The sequence below is a fragment of the Pyxicephalus adspersus genome, chromosome 2, assembly GCF_032062135.1.
Source record: "Pyxicephalus adspersus chromosome 2, UCB_Pads_2.0, whole genome shotgun sequence".
Classification (NCBI taxonomy): Eukaryota; Metazoa; Chordata; class Amphibia; order Anura; family Pyxicephalidae; genus Pyxicephalus; species Pyxicephalus adspersus.
This window is the reverse complement of record NC_092859.1, coordinates 7144667-7158902: the sequence shown is the minus strand read 5'-3', so window position 1 is coordinate 7158902 and position 14236 is coordinate 7144667. Positions and strand designations below refer to the sequence as shown.

At 38.9% G+C, this 14236-nt stretch overlaps 5 non-coding genes across 5 annotated transcripts; 4 read left to right on the top strand and 1 right to left on the bottom strand.

Moving 5' to 3' along the window:
* The first annotated feature begins 782 nt into the window (after positions 1 to 782).
* Positions 783 to 853, top strand: TRNAG-GCC (transfer RNA glycine (anticodon GCC)). The gene has a single exon. It is a non-coding gene; the product is annotated as a tRNA-Gly (tRNA).
* A 4156-nt stretch (positions 854 to 5009) lies between these two features.
* On the bottom strand, positions 5010 to 5083 carry TRNAT-AGU (transfer RNA threonine (anticodon AGU)). The gene has a single exon. It is a non-coding gene; the product is annotated as a tRNA-Thr (tRNA).
* A 2969-nt stretch (positions 5084 to 8052) lies between these two features.
* TRNAR-UCU (transfer RNA arginine (anticodon UCU)) lies at positions 8053 to 8137 on the top strand. The gene is given in 2 exon segments: positions 8053 to 8089; positions 8102 to 8137. It is a non-coding gene; the product is annotated as a tRNA-Arg (tRNA).
* Positions 8138 to 10897: 2760 nt separating this feature from the next.
* TRNAR-UCU (transfer RNA arginine (anticodon UCU)) lies at positions 10898 to 10982 on the top strand. Its single transcript is given in 2 exon segments — positions 10898 to 10934; positions 10947 to 10982. It is a non-coding gene; the product is annotated as a tRNA-Arg (tRNA).
* Positions 10983 to 12935: 1953 nt separating this feature from the next.
* TRNAR-UCU (transfer RNA arginine (anticodon UCU)) lies at positions 12936 to 13020 on the top strand. The gene is given in 2 exon segments: positions 12936 to 12972; positions 12985 to 13020. It is a non-coding gene; the product is annotated as a tRNA-Arg (tRNA).
* The last annotated feature ends 1216 nt before the right edge of the window (positions 13021 to 14236 follow it).

The window sequence follows — 14236 nt, the reverse complement described above, 5'->3', positions numbered from 1 at the left end:
ACCAAGAAAGGGGTATTGATCTGCCCCAGGTTATGTAAAACACCTGTACACAAGTAAAACATATGGAAATTCCCACAAACAGGAGACCATTGTCTTCTGAGATTCTCCACAAGTTTAGGTGATGACTGGGGACTAATTAGACAGTAGATCAGCTGCATATGAAAAAGACAGAAGTGTGTCCTTGTAAATGTGCCATGAGGAAGTGTGTCCAACCGACAATGAAATGTCCACACTTGTATCCTACTCCTCAGTAGCAAAGGGCTGATATGGGGCCAGAAATGGTCTTAAGAACTTCCAACAAGGAAACATGTTTATACCACTTGAAGCCATGACACATCATGGACCGGCTGCCTTCAGTGACATTAAAAAGCATTTGTCTCTTCCAGATGTGGGGCGTCAGATTAAGAAATGTTCCTATGTTTGTAGGTCCCTCAACTACCCCATACATAAACCAAACAAGTTTAGTTTTAATCTCTTTATAGAGTATCTGAAAACAGTTTGGGCCTGGTTTGTGACACTAAAAAAACTTTACATAACTTAGAAAATAAAAAAATACCAAGGTAGTTAGTTTAATTGCCTACCCTTGGCTGGGATTTTGGTGAAGTTTCAAAACTGGGTTCAGACAAAAGGTGTCTATCACTTTACTATTTATCAGTGCATTGGTGCTTTTTAATCTCTATGGAGTTGTGTTTTTATGTTTTGTTAGAATTATCTATCACATATGAAAATGATACTCTGGGGTCTCCTATTTCAGCATAGATGGAATCATGATCTTCATGAATGCATTGGTGGTTCAGTGGTAGAATTCTCGCCTGCCACGCGGGAGGCCCGGGTTCGATTCCCGGCCAATGCAACAAGATATTTTCTTTTCCTAAAAAAATTATAAACAAATAGTTTCTGACATCACTAAACGAGAAGTTTGTCAAGGCCTTGCAAATTCATACACGTGGCAGGGGAAAGCTTTACTGCTGTTTACACTCACACAGACAAAGCCAAACAACACAAAGTGTAAAAGCTACCCTGTTTCCCCGATGATAAGACACTGTCTTATTTTTTTTTGAAGGCCAAAATATGCTCTAGGGCTTATTTTCAGGGGGATGCCTTATTTACCCATGAAGAAGACTACAGCCATTCATGTCCACTTCTGATCAATCTGTGCCAATCATTGTCCCCTTCTGATCACTCATGTGCAATTCAAATTCCCTTTCTGATCATCTTGTGTCATTCAAACTCTCCTTCTGATCACTCTGTCATTCAAATTCCTCTTCTGATCACGCTGTGCTTTTTTTCTATTGCACGGCAGTTAGGACAGGGGAACAGCAGGTGGCGCTGTGCCGGCTTCTTTCGCTTTGCTTTACAAGACAGGAGAAAACACGATGCTGGCAGAGGAGAGGAGAGACGCTGCTGCAGCCAGACACACGCAGGATCCGGGTATCGGGTGAGTATGTTTTAATTATTTTTTTTGGGTGGCTTATTTGCGGGGGGGGGGGGGCTTTTTTTTCTTTTTAACATGAAAAGGGGGGGCTGTCTTATTTGATGGCCCTGCCTTATCATCGGGGAAACACGGTATGTGCAGACCTAAACATCTGAACCAACTAGAACTAAAATCATAAAGAACCTGCAAGACAGTGTAAGGTTCTAATGAATTGCACCAGAACAGGATAGTCAAAAGAGCTGACAACCTACTATGGCTAATTTTATTACATTTATGCTCTGGAGGGCCATTTGTTAGAAAATCATCAGCTTACAAAATGCACATTGTTCATTTTTATCCCCTTTGTAACTGGCTGCAGGCACCATGCACCCCATCACCCCATTCTCTTTGGATACGCCTATATATTGTGAGTTCCTTTGTATAGTTAAAGAGTTCATTTTCACAAAATTATCAGACCTATCACTACCTACAAGGGAATTTTCTAATTATACTACGCCTGGAATAAATATGAAGTAATTAAAACAGAAAAATATTAACAACTTTTCGCAGGATAAGTTGTAAGTTTGTCTGAATCAGACCAAAAAGAAGGTCATTTAAGGAGCAAAGAGGGACCTCAAGATTCCCGTTTTAGAACCTCTAAATTAGGGGCCATCAGGAGATATGGACCTTATGAAGAGCAAAACAAAATGAATAAAAGAAGGGTGTCAGGGAAATGTGTCTAGGCGATGGTCCACACTTCTGCCTTCACCAGAGAGGCTTTCATCACAATTATTTGAAATTAAGATCAAAATCCATGGAAAAGCTCCCTGCTAATAAAGTTTTCAGTGGTTGATTTGTATTATCTTCATACCACTTCCACTTCATTGTGAATTTGTAAAGATTAACCACCTGAGCGTTACACTGAGGTCTAGATTTCTGTACCAAAAGTGTTCCACTGTTTTTCATGAAATTTTTTTTTTTTAAATTGTAGACCTGTAACTTACAGAAATATGTCCGAACAAGGGTCTAGTAGATATAATGAATATAAAAAATGTTTGAAACACACAATCATGTAAAAAAAAAAATTACTTTTAATAAAATTAAAGGAAAAACACAAAAATCAGCTTAAACATGACTACAAAAACAAATCGAAAATACTGAAAATACTGAAAAAGCAATAACTTTGTATATTGTAAAGTAATATATTATTCTAAAACACCTCCCTAGTGTGGCAATTTTTTAAACTTTGATTGTGTATTTATTGGAGTTTGTTTTGAATCACTTTGTATTTGATTGGATATGGGAGTTTGTATCCAATCCAGTGCAAAATATGAATTTGAATTTCCAAGTTATTTACTTTTATTTTATTTTTTTTATTTTTTTGTATTGGATTGGATACGGGAGTTTGTATTCAATCCAATACAAAATGAGCGTTTGAATTTACCAGTTATGTACTTTGTATTAATTTTATATTATTTTGTATTGGATTGGATACACGAGTTTGTATCCAATCCAATACAAAATATGAATTTAAATTTACCAGTTATATACTTTGTATTTATTTTGTATTATTTTGTATTGGATTGGATACAGGAGTTTGTATTCAATCCAATACAAAATGAGAGTTTGAATTTACCAGTTACACACTTTGTATTTATTTGAATTATTTTGTATTGGATTGGATACAGGAGTTTGTATTGAATCCAATACAAAATGAATGAATGAGTTTAAATTTGAATTTCCCGCACACGCGCCGACGTCATCACGCACGCAGGGAGAAGCCGAGCGGCTTTTTTTTCTCCGCCGGACGGCTTCTCGTTTCAGAAGGCACCCGGCGCTGGATGGAGAACGACGCGGGACGATCAGCGGGACCAGGTAAGAAGCCGGCCGGCATCTTGTGTTCCGCCGGCCGGCCAGCGGAACACAAGATGCCGGCCGGCGGAACACAAGATGCCGGCCGGCTTCTTACCGGTCCCGCTGGTATAGGAGAAGGCACCCAGCGCTGGAGAGGGAGATCGACGGAGGACGACGCTGGAACACGAACACGATGCTGGATGAGCACAGCGGGACCAGGTAAGTGGGGATTTTAATTTACGGAAAATCTCAGGGTTAACCAAAACAGCAACTTTTTTTAGCCCGTACGAAGGTCGGGCTTAACAGTCGGGAGGTTAATGTTTTAGGAATATGATGATTGTCACCAATGACCTCTGGAAATAATATCCGGCACTTGTACTTTGCCAATGCTCTACCTTGCTGCTCCATTAATCCGGGTGCAAAAGGTTGAGGCTTGTGAATTGAAGCTTGCACATGGTTTTTAAGATTGTCTTCTGACCACCTTGTGACCATTCTAGATGACTGAGAAGCAACAGTGATATCACAGAAAAGAAAACAAAGTGAGTCACATGCACCCCAATGTCATAAAGTATCTGGAGGTATTTATTGTGTGGACTTAACACAAGGTTTCTAAATTAGTAAGCTAATGTTCCATTTAATTCATGGTCCTGAGATGGTCAAGTGAAATTGTGGACGAGGAGAAAGGTACCAACACTAACCTACTACCTTTACAGTTTCTGATGCCTCTAGAGCAGAGTTTCTCAACCAGGGTTCCTCCAGAGGTTGCTAGTGGTTCTTTGAGCCATGAGCAGCTTGTACCCCTCAGGTCAGTTTTAGTGACACCAAGATGATACTTTTTTCACTCACTTGGACACAGTATTCCAAAGAGGACAAATGAATAATGCTTTCCAATGTTGCTCAGAAGTTATGGGCTTGGGTGTTTTTTCTTACCATTTAACACTTAAATCACATTTCCCTGAGCATACTGAGGGACTTTCTACATATTGCTGTTCCACAATGCTAGATGGGCTCCACAGTTTTTTACTTAGTCTCAGACTTCCAACCTGTTGAAATGGGATGAACATAAATTTTGTTTAATGCATCATCTAAACCAGTGGTCGCCAACCGTTTTGGTCCCGAGGACCACTAAAATGATCTGCTCTTGACCGCACATGCGCGGGTAGCCAGGTGTCAGATGAGGAACCTCCCCTATAGTGATGTCATGATGCTAGAATCCCAACGACTCTCCCATCGCAGATCTGAGCCTGCGATGGGAGGGCGGGTGGGTGGTGTCCTGGGACACCACCCACCCACCTGGCCGGTGCACCCCGTCAGCAGGGTCCTCCTCCTGACTCCGCTCAGGGGCTTACCGGTCAGAGCCGAGTTACCTCTGATACCAAAGATTTTTATTGGTGACATTCTTCCAATTAGCCAGCAATGTTAGAGACATTCTTTGGTCTATTGGGGTATGTGATTTGCTTGTACCAATTGGTGGTGTAGAATTAATGTATAGAACTTTGCATTAAAGCTACTCTTAGATCAGGTAGCTACAGGTGAGGTTATATAAACCTGTGCCTCAACATAGACTATTATGATGTAAGACAAATAGAGTAAATTTCTTTAACATCCTAATGGCCATTTGATTTCTTTATTTTCATTCCAATTACTTAATTCCCTTTTTCTGACAACAATTTCTGGGACTAGAGAGGGAGGAAATTTCAAAGTCATGACAATTTTTGTCTAGAAAAATTTTTTGAAGAGTAGGTACTGCTGAGATTCAAACTCAGGATCTCCTGTTTACTAGACAGGCGCTTTAAGCAACTAAGCCACAGCACCACACACATTTGTGGTTGATGTGACCATTTATGGACAGTACCATATATGGTCAGACCTCCAATGGTCAATGAGATTCACCACCACCATGGCACCACCGCTGGTATTTTCAGAAGGATGTCAGCAATTGCAGTCAATCTGAATCCTATTTTACAGGTTTCCTTTACTGATATCACTTTCATAGTGTTAGTTGGAACACCAACCTTTAGAAATATTATAATTCTCTTTAAAGTAATAAGTGGGCAGCAGAATGTCAGTGGCCTAGTTGAGCTCATGTAGCTGTTTTTGTCCACTGGACCCTTGTAAACTAGTAACAACCAATCTACAAGTGTGAGGTGTTACCCTTTAAGACCATAAAACATCCCAATGCTCTTCTTAGACCTTCTGTGCCTGAGAGTTAGAGACTCCAGTCCTTATCACAGGCTTGTGTGAAATCAGACAGGAACCTTAAAAGTTGGAAGTGCTGTGAACTCAATTCCTTCATGGGGCAATTTAAAAAGGATTGTGCCCATGGGAAAGACACACTTCTAGAGAAACAAATGATTGTTACCATCTGGTGACTTTTTGTAGTCATCCAGTCCTTCAGATTAGTCACATTCCTAAAATAAGATAAACTGGACCTATATGGTAAACTTCTTTTTTCCAGTGGTGGGATCTACAGACATAGGGTTATATCCTAACTAACTGGGCTGATCAGAACATATTGGTAAAAAATAAAAAAAATTGGTAAAGTCCCTACAAATATTTCCAAGGTGAGCATTGCTTGGATCTAGAGAAGATGTAAATTAAATCTAACAGCTGCATAACAAAGGAACAGAAGTGTGTCCAGGTGACAACGGGGACTGTCCACACTTCTGTCTGACGCCTTTACAACAAAGTCTTGGATGGCACTAGAAGGTCTGTGAAGATCAAAGAAACTTTGAATGGAGTTATTTGTTGAACTAGTTTCCTTGTTTGGTTCAACTACCAATGTGCTATTTGTCCATTTTTATCGATTAGGACCTAGGCTTGGCATGTTTGGTGCTCCATAGTGTTTTGGTTGTGGCATAGGATTAGACCTATAATGAATTAGAAGTGCGCCATTACTCAACATCTAAGGAGGGGGCTTCCATTTGTGGAATAGACGTTATGTTGGGTGTAGCTATGAACCAAGGAAATTAGGGGGTATTGCAGTTGATTTTCCAATCTTTTTAGGACAATTCATGGACTTTACAACGCAAAGCATACATACATGTATTACAGTAAAATATATTTTTTCTTTTGCCATGTGCTTATAAATACATACATACATAGATTTTCCCTTATTGGAAATTGTTATATATATTAAAACTAACAAGATTAGTAACTCTTTAGTACATGCAGGTCAGTGACCATTCTTGAACTGATAATTAAAATTTTGGTAACAAAAAGCCTTCAAGTGCCTAAATTTTGCCCCAAATTTTGACTGTCTTTGTAGGTCTATGGTCAGCTTAACTTTTTAAATAGTTTCTTCAATGTAGATTGTAAGCTCCTTGGGGCAGTGTCTTCTCCTCCTCCCGTGTCACTGTCTATATTTGTACAGCGCTGCATGATATGTTGACGCTATATAAATCCAGTTAAATAATAATTATATTAATATTAATATTAATAATATAGAAATATTGATTTTCATCCAGAAGCGATGTGTGCCAGTAGGTTTGGGTACAAAACTGTAGACCAATTGGACAGTAGAAGCAAAACCTGCATATCAAAAAGACAGAAGTGTGTCCCAGCAAGTGTGCCATTGAGAAGTGTGTCCAGGTGACAATGAGGAATAGTCCACACTTCCATCTGACACCTCTACAACAGGCACCAGAGAGGGGTCTGAGAACATCAGAGACCTTAAATTGATTACATCAAAGGGACTCCAGTTGGAGATACTTGTCAAAACTGTTGAACTTTAAGACTTGTATGTTCCAGCTACTTTTACTAATGTATTCAGAAGTCATGGCTCCTGGACTTTTTAATGCAACTGAGAACTGATAAGAAGCAACTGATGTAGTGTTTCTAAAATCCTATAATGTGAAATCATTTCTAGGTTAGCCAAAATGGAATCAGTTTCACAGTAGTTTCACTACTGCTGACATATTCATTTCGTCTTTGTCTGCATTTGACGAATTTGGCCATCCTAATTGGTCTGGGCCACAATAGCGTAGCATATGTAGGATTGCACTATAGGGACCTTCTGCCAGGCTGAATCTAAATTTAGCATTTTTTTGGTGTAATTGTGGTATTCAGACAGGCAGAGCTGTGATTTTTTTTCTGTATTACACAGGTTGTGTCTCAAATTTTGGTGATCGATCCTTTTTGCTGTTGCTAGGAAGATTCTCAGTACATAGGGAGAGAAAGATAAAACCTAATTTAGTGTTTTTAAACCTCAGTCAGTCATTATGGGGATTATTCTTTTATGTGGGTTGAGTAAAAATGTAGATACCTGAGGAAAATGGCCTTGAAGTGAGAGAGTGCCATGTATAAGTAAAGGGGTGGACCTGTGTGATAGGGGGTGATCCCTGTGCCCCCTGGGGTGCAGTTGATGGTCCTCCACTGGGCCTAGTAGGAGTCTGCTTAAAGAGTTTTTGGATTTGGCCTGCCCGAGATTGGGGTCAGGATCCAGGGACACTGAATGTTGGAAAGCCAAGAGTTAAGCCTTTCCCAGAGGTAAATTCAGATATGAAGACTTGGGGTCTAAAAGTTTCATCACCCCAGGAGGCAGTCTGGGTATCACTGAGAAGAGTTACTTGCCAAGAAGACATCTGAACTTCCAAGTAAAATTCCAAACTTCCTATCTAAAACTTAGGAAACACAGGGAGTCCCTATTGTCCTGCTGCATGTAAGTGGGAAAACCTGGAATCCCCAGTGATCTACATTTTGGAATTTTTCGAAATACAGACCAGTGAAAAATAATGTATTCAGCCAAGTACTGTCTATTATCATCAACACAGCTCAACCTATCTGGCTCTGTGGCGCAATGGATAGCGCATTGGACTTCTAGCTGGTGTAGACATTCAAAGGTTGTGGGTTCGAGTCCCACCAGAGTCGCCTTTTGTTGCTTCTTTCACTTCTGTATGGGTTACCATAAAGAAAGCCTTTCCACAGAAGAACTTGGGACTACCATTGGTGACTTAAGTTTTTTTTTTTTAGTAAAAGCAGGATTGGTATGAATTTTATATATATGGCTATTCTTTAATCATTACAATTTGAACTTTTGTTGTCACGCACTTTTTCAATATTACATATTAACAAATCAGTCTTCTATCAAGGCTGAGGAGGAAGTTAGAATCTCCTTTTCATATGTAATTTGTTCAATTACTCTCTGTTGAAAGAATCCTTGCCTTCACATAAAAGAAACCAGATTCCCTAGGATAAGTGTTCAATCCCTTGGCATTGGGAATTAGGTGAATGTGTTGCAGTAACATGTTCCTAATGCATTGTGATGCAGTCTGGTAGTTTTTTAGTCTTTGCAAAACCATGCATTTGATTAGTCTTCCTTCTCTTTTTTTTGTTTCCTACAATCCAACCTCTTCTTCCCTCCTTTCTTACCTTCCCCTTACTTATTTCCTGTTCTTTCTGTTCTTGCTTACCAAACATCACTTTTTATCATTCATTGATCTCTACTATGATACAGAAACAAAATACGTTTTAAGTAAGTTATATGCTGACTTTATACTCCATTATTTTGGTCATTATGGAACTGAAATGCCATTGTGTTCGTATTATGAGCTCCAGAAAAAAAAAAAGAAGAATGTCCCCTCATACTAGAAATCCTCATTTGAAATACATATTCATGAACCTCATTGAAATGTTAACAGTTAACTGAAAACATTGTGTTATAATCAATTCTCCTAAACATGACTCTCCCAACCATGACCCTGGCAGGCCAGGTAGAGTAGGTTAACTCTTCTCATCGTAACACTTAATGGAAATTACTTAGTAAGCTGTTAAAGAAGAGGGTTGGTCAGAATACAGAAAAGACCAATAATGATAAAATTGATATTGTCCTGTAAATACATGACCGTTTGTTCATTTCCATGTATCCTGGACAGTGAAAGCTGATTGTTCCGACAAGCTTGAGGGACCTTGTACAGCTTGGACATCAGCATCCTCAAAGGATCCTTCATGGATACCTAAATAATGGATTGTGAACGCCCAATACCATTCACATACAGAGACACTAAATGATTTACTTTAAAAAAAAGTCACCAATGCTCCCTATGATATAGGCCAACTCTACCCCAAGCAATGAAAACCCTGAAGAAGCCAGTGGCCTTACATCCTTCGTAGAAGTGCTGGAGGCACCAAATCAAGGTAAGACAACTTTTGTCTTTAGAAGTTTCCATGAACGCACTTCTAACTAATTGTCCCACTACCATACAAAGGGGACATCAACTCTATAATCTGAAGTTCTTGGTAATTTCACGCTGGATTGTGGGAAAAGTCGACAGTTCTGTATTCTTTATATAAACTCAAAGTCCTTTGTTGCTTGGACAATTCTGCAATCCTACGGGCAATTCCACTTGTATTGGTCTTTTCTGACCAGACAACTTCCTAAATAATTTTCATGAACTGGCCAGCCAAGGTTCTTGTTGGGTTTTAGAGAACGGGGGCTATATGACCAATGATGGCCATAATAGTCTTTTTCAAAAGGGGCCAGGGATTACCATCTTGTCCATCTCCAACCACATGAGCAAAGGAAACAATAGGGAATTTGATCAGCCATCCTGGATTGGCAGTTCTACAGTATATGTGAAGCTAGTTGCTAAAATACCATTAACTGGTTGACATCATTTAAAAAAAAAAGCTTGCAATGATAAAATATAGAGGAAATGTGGAACTATTGACTTTGTATTTAATTATAATCAAGCTGTGAGACTAATGGAGAAGACCCATTGTAAAACATATTAAACAGTTGCATAACAAAAGAGACAGAAGTGTGACTTTAGGAAGCGTGCCTAGGTGACAATGGTCCACACTTCTGTCTGACACCTTTACAGCAGGGGGCCGAAATAGCTCCAGAGAGAAGGGTTGGGGAAAATCAAGAAGCCCTCAGAAGGATGATTATTGACAGTAGCTGATACTTTTGACATCTTTTCATGTACAACTACAGACATATATTTAATGTATATTTAAATGTTTTATATAAAAGTGGAACTTAAATTCAATGCACGGCATATTTGCACTATACAAGAGACATATCTGACATAATCATTTATGTGATGACCATTAAGCCGTTAATCAGTGCTGCTGGCATCTTAACTGGATATTTTTCTGAGTCCCAGCCATCAAAATTGGCTGGCCCAGCCTTTCTCCAAGTTTACCAGGCTAATCCTAACTGCCTTCCTTAATGTAAATGGCCTTGAAAATGTTGTTAAATGCAAAAAAGTATGGTTTTCTCATGAGGATAGCATTTTTTAGGGGGGTAGGAATCTCGCACTGCAATCCCCTGTGGAGTTGGTCATTGGATCCCATCCATGTGAGTGGAAGTCTAAAGTTTATTATGTTTCTTATGGATTGTATTAATTAATATCCACTTAGCACAATTATTATTGGACTTGTTACAGTTGTGGAGTGAATTTCCATCATAGTACCCTACATATAGGGACCTGTACATGAAGATTTCTCAAAAAGACACCATACTTATAAAAACTTAGGCAAGATATAAAGTACCTATCTTAATACTGTATGTAGGGGTGAGAACCAAGGTTCAATATTGATCTGCATTTTAACATTTTCTGCATCACAGTGAAAAATGGAATAAATGCAACCAAGTATAGTCAGTCATCCTAACCCATGACCCGGACAGGCTCTGTGGCGCAATGGATAGCGCATTGGACTTCTAGCTGGTGTAGTAATTCAAAGGTTGTGGGTTCGAGTCCCACCAGAGTCGCTTTTTGCACATTTCTTTAGTTACCATAAAAGTTTCCATAAAAGAACCCTTTCCACAGAGGAACACAGAGAAACCATTGGTGGATTTTTTTAATGTATATTGTATGAATTTTGTATATATGTTTGTTTGTTATTTAATATATTATTCACATACGCCTTAAGGATTACAGTTTAATAACTCAGTCTTCTATTCAGCCGTATGTGATAGTTGGAGTCTCTTTTTTATGTGTAATTAAATATATTTTTCTCTGTTAAAAGAAACCTGTGCTATTTATACCTCGTGAGATCAGTGACTCATCCCTATATCTGATTGCTCAATATGAAGTTTCAATTAGACAAAAGAAACCTCAAAAGCTTTCAGCGGGTTTTGTCTTTTTAACTAAACCAAAGTGCTCTGGAAATCACTTGTCATGTACTCTATATCTATTTTGTCTAAAGAAGAAATTCATCTAAAAATAGACTGAGCCTTTATACTTGGAAATAGACTATACATATACAACAATTTGTATACATCTCATATGTATAGAAAATGACTATTCATTAGGTGTTTTGTACACAAGGGCACTGTACTAAAGACATATTTATATTTGTAATTATAATTGTAAAGACTATTTGTAGTCTTTTCCACATTGTAAAAGTTTGCATCGAAATAGTTTTCCTTCTTTCTCTTTAATTTTCCTAACCTCCTTCCCTTCCCTTTCCCTTCCTTCCATTTTTCCACCTCTTTACTTTCCTCTTTCTTTTCCCTCGTTTCCCTTTCACCCAATACTATGATTCTGAAACAATCCACATCTTAAAAAAGTCATATGATGACCGTATACTGTAATAGTGGTCATTTTGGGATTGGATTTCCCATCTTGCCCATAATATGTACCCCTGGGTTTTGCTGCATAGTGCACAGGTAGGCCCAAGAAATAGGAATGTTCCCTAGTGCTAGAAAATCCCAATTTTTAATACATAATTATGAACCTGTTTGACATTTTACAGTTTACTGAGAACATTGTATGTCGATCATCCCAGACAATGAAAGCAGATTTATCTCACAAGGTTGAAGTACCTTATATGGTTCAGGTATCTGGAGTCTCAAAGAATTCTTCACTGGACTCAAAAGAGATGGAAGAAAAATGTGTGATGCTCAGTAAAATAAAGGCAACAAATAATTAGATGTGAAAATGTCACCTGTCCTACCTTTATAGGCCAAATCTACTCAAGGCAATGACAACTGGTGGCTTTACAACCTTCTAGAGGCACCAAACGGAGGCAAGACACCTTCTGTGCTTGGAAGAGTGAATTTTTCAGGAACACACTTCTTTTTAATTGTTCTATCACCATATGGAGGTGACACCAGCTCCATAATTTGAAGTTCATTTGGAGTTCTTTGTTCATTTCACACTAGATTGTGGGAAAAGCTCAAGTTTACAGTTCCCGGATAGAGGGAGTCCAAGACTTTTGTTGAGTAGACCTTGCTTCTTAGGTAATTTCCATTAATTTCCATTAACTGTTATGATGAGAAAAATTGGCCTACTATATCTGATCTGTCAACTGACCTGGGTTACTGTGGCTAGTATACCTAGTGATGGTAATAGAAGACAATGGTCTTCTTGAACAGTTCAACACAAGGGCCAGGTATGACCATTTTGTCCATGGCCATCTCCAAACATCATAAAATAAGAGCAGTGGGGAAATTGACATCAATGATCTTTTTGGCCAGCCTTAATGGTGACATTCTTTCCCCGGTCAGCAATGTATGTATGCGGCATGCTTCCCAATGAGCACCATGATAATATACTCTGAGCTGTAGATATAGTAATTATAGAAGGGGTTCCTTGAAAACCTGAAAGTTATTTCAAAGGTTCCCACATGAATGAGGTTGAGAAACACTGCTCTAGACACTGAAGAATATTCTGAATGCAATCAGGCACTGTATGTCCTCATCAATCATCCCCATCACAAGGGCTCTGTGGCGCAATGGATAGCGCATTGGACTTCTAGCTGTTGTAGTTATTCAAAGGTTGTGGGTTCGAGTCCCACCAGAGTCGCTTTTTGTGGATTTCTTTTCTGTTTCGGTGATCCCATTTGTAGCTAAAACATTATGAAGCATAACATGAAGACGACTAGTGGTGGATCATAGAATATGGAATTTGTGAGAAACAGCACCAGAGAGGAGGTAAGGACTGTAGCAAAAGCTGTGTTTCTCATTCGTAAAGGAACTGATTCTTTATAGCCATAGTGACCTTTAGGCATCAAACAAATGTGATAGGGTTGACATCCACTCATCTGAAAGAAACTGTGACTTTACTTCTTAGGGATACAGAGGCTAAGGTAATATCCAATATCTGACACCCTTCCTAAACTTTTTAACCCTGAGCACCCCATAAAATTATGTAAATTATGAAATTGGTTGCAAGTGAACAAAATTGCCCACTTACAATGGAGGCTAGAATACCACCTTTATAGACAACTAAAATTATCATTATAGTCATACAACTGGCTCCATGTGGTGTTGGCCCCATTTCTTTGCAGGCATTATCAAATGGGAGGTTGATCGGCCAATTTCAGGATTCCCTAGAAATGTTTGAAAGAACCCTGGTTGAGAATGGCTGCTCCAACTGGTTTGAACCAATGCACTTTCCAGTCTCAAATGGGCCCTATATATGAACACATCTGAGCCTCGTAGTAAGTCACCATATTTGCTTATTAAAACATAGGCAGGTCAGGGGGTTCCTATTGTATTGCAGTACAGTGAAAGCAATTGAATTGAAAAGTAGTTGAATTAATAAGTCTGAGGGACCTTGTTTGTCCCAGAAATCTGTATTCTCAAAGAATCCTTTGCTTAACAAAGATGTGAAGGAAGGAGACAGACTAATGTTTCGTTCAAATACATTGGCAACAAATAATTAAATGTGAAAAGTTATATAGGCCAAGTTTACTACAGGTCTATATACATACTGGTAAGGACATCTCTGAAGGAGCTTTACAAGCTTTACATGACTTTACAACCTTCTAGAGGCATCACGTGGAGGCAGGACACCTTTTGTCCTTAGAAGTGTGTCTTTTCCATAAACACACTTCTCTTTATCTGACCTATCACCATACAGAGGTGATACCAACTCCATAATTTGAAGTTCCTTGTTCATTTCACACTAGGCTGTGGGAAAAGCTGAAGTCTACAGTTCCCGGATAGAGGGAGTCCAAGACCCTTCTTGACAACTCTTCAGTTCTAAGGGTGACTCTACTTTATTGGTCTTCCCTGGA